The sequence below is a fragment of the Octodon degus genome, unplaced genomic scaffold, assembly GCF_000260255.1.
Source record: "Octodon degus isolate 3935 unplaced genomic scaffold, OctDeg1.0 scaffold00008, whole genome shotgun sequence".
Taxonomy (NCBI): domain Eukaryota; kingdom Metazoa; phylum Chordata; class Mammalia; order Rodentia; family Octodontidae; genus Octodon; species Octodon degus.
The window spans coordinates 15,656,463-15,657,637 of record NW_004524584.1 but is presented as its reverse complement, the minus strand read 5'-3'; the positions used below and the strand labels follow the sequence as shown (position 1 = coordinate 15,657,637).

General features: G+C 44.1%; 1 protein-coding gene across 3 annotated transcripts in view; it reads left to right on the top strand.

Annotated features, from left to right (window-relative positions):
- Positions 1-1,175, top strand: part of Rassf1 (Ras association domain family member 1) — a 10,341-nt gene that overhangs the window by 5,299 nt on the left and 3,867 nt on the right. The gene's annotated exons all lie outside the window — the stretch shown is intronic.

The window sequence follows — 1,175 nt, the reverse complement described above, 5'->3', positions numbered from 1 at the left end:
TTTTTTTTTTTTTTTTTTTTTTCAAAATCTTTTTTCCTGTGAAATGTTAGGTAGAGAATATGTTTCTCAGAAGTCTTGCACTTCACCCTGCTATGCTCTTCCCATTTGTCTTCATCAGTAATAAAAACAGGTTAGGGAGCTCCCTGACTGCCCATGGCTCAAAGCTTGAAGCAGTGTCATTCTACTGGAAACCTAGTGAGAATCCCACTTCAACAAGCATTGGTCAGTGGTGATCTCAACTTTGCTTGCAACGCTCCCATTACAAGTAGGGCCTCTCTGATGTCAACAGGAAGTAATACTGATTACTTGGAGCCAAGTCAGTTTAGTAAAAGTTCAGAACCCTGGAACCCCACGCTCTACCCTCCCCGCAAGAATCCAGTGCCTAGAAGAAGATGTGAGGACTTAAGCAGTAGAGCTCTAATCTGTGGGCTAAAGGAAGAAGTGCAGAAGCCCACCTGCTTGGCTATACCAGGAAGTTGCCTGTACACCTGTTGTAGCTTTCAGCCTGGCCTAAAGCCACCTTTTGTGCAGGTTGAATTGGGATTAAATGGCATGTTACAGTGCTTTCCTCACTATAAGATGTGGAGGGGGCCAGATAGATGGCTCAATAGGATAAGCACTTGCCTGGCAAACACAGGAATCTGAGTTCAATCCCCGGTTCCACCAAAAAACAAACAAACAAAAAAAAAGATGTGGAGGGTTGGCTCGAGGAATACCACCAAGGAGTATTGACATTGTGGAGATGACCCTTCCCCTCTGCCTGCTGATGACTGTACTACTGTAGGGATCTGTTGGTCTCTCATTGGTCCCAAGGAGAAAACAGGGAGAGGATTTAGAAAATAAAGACAGGAGATAATAGCTGAGGTCAGATGGTGGACCAAGCCTGATGGGCAGTGGCCCCCAGAACAACAGTAGGGGCCTTTATTTATACCTTTGCAAAGTTCCCCTACGGTGAGTCATGGCCCTGCGCCAGGATAGAGTGGACTGCCTTCTGCAGGACAAACCTTGACTGGAAACCACATTCGGTACTGGGATCACCTATGCAGTTGGGACATGGTTTCACTCTTGTCTTACTCATTGTTTTGGTTTTGTTTTTGTTTTTGTTTTAAATAAATTTCTGGAAACATCTTCCTTTTTTTTTTAATTTTATTTATTTGTGTGTGTGTGTGTGTGTG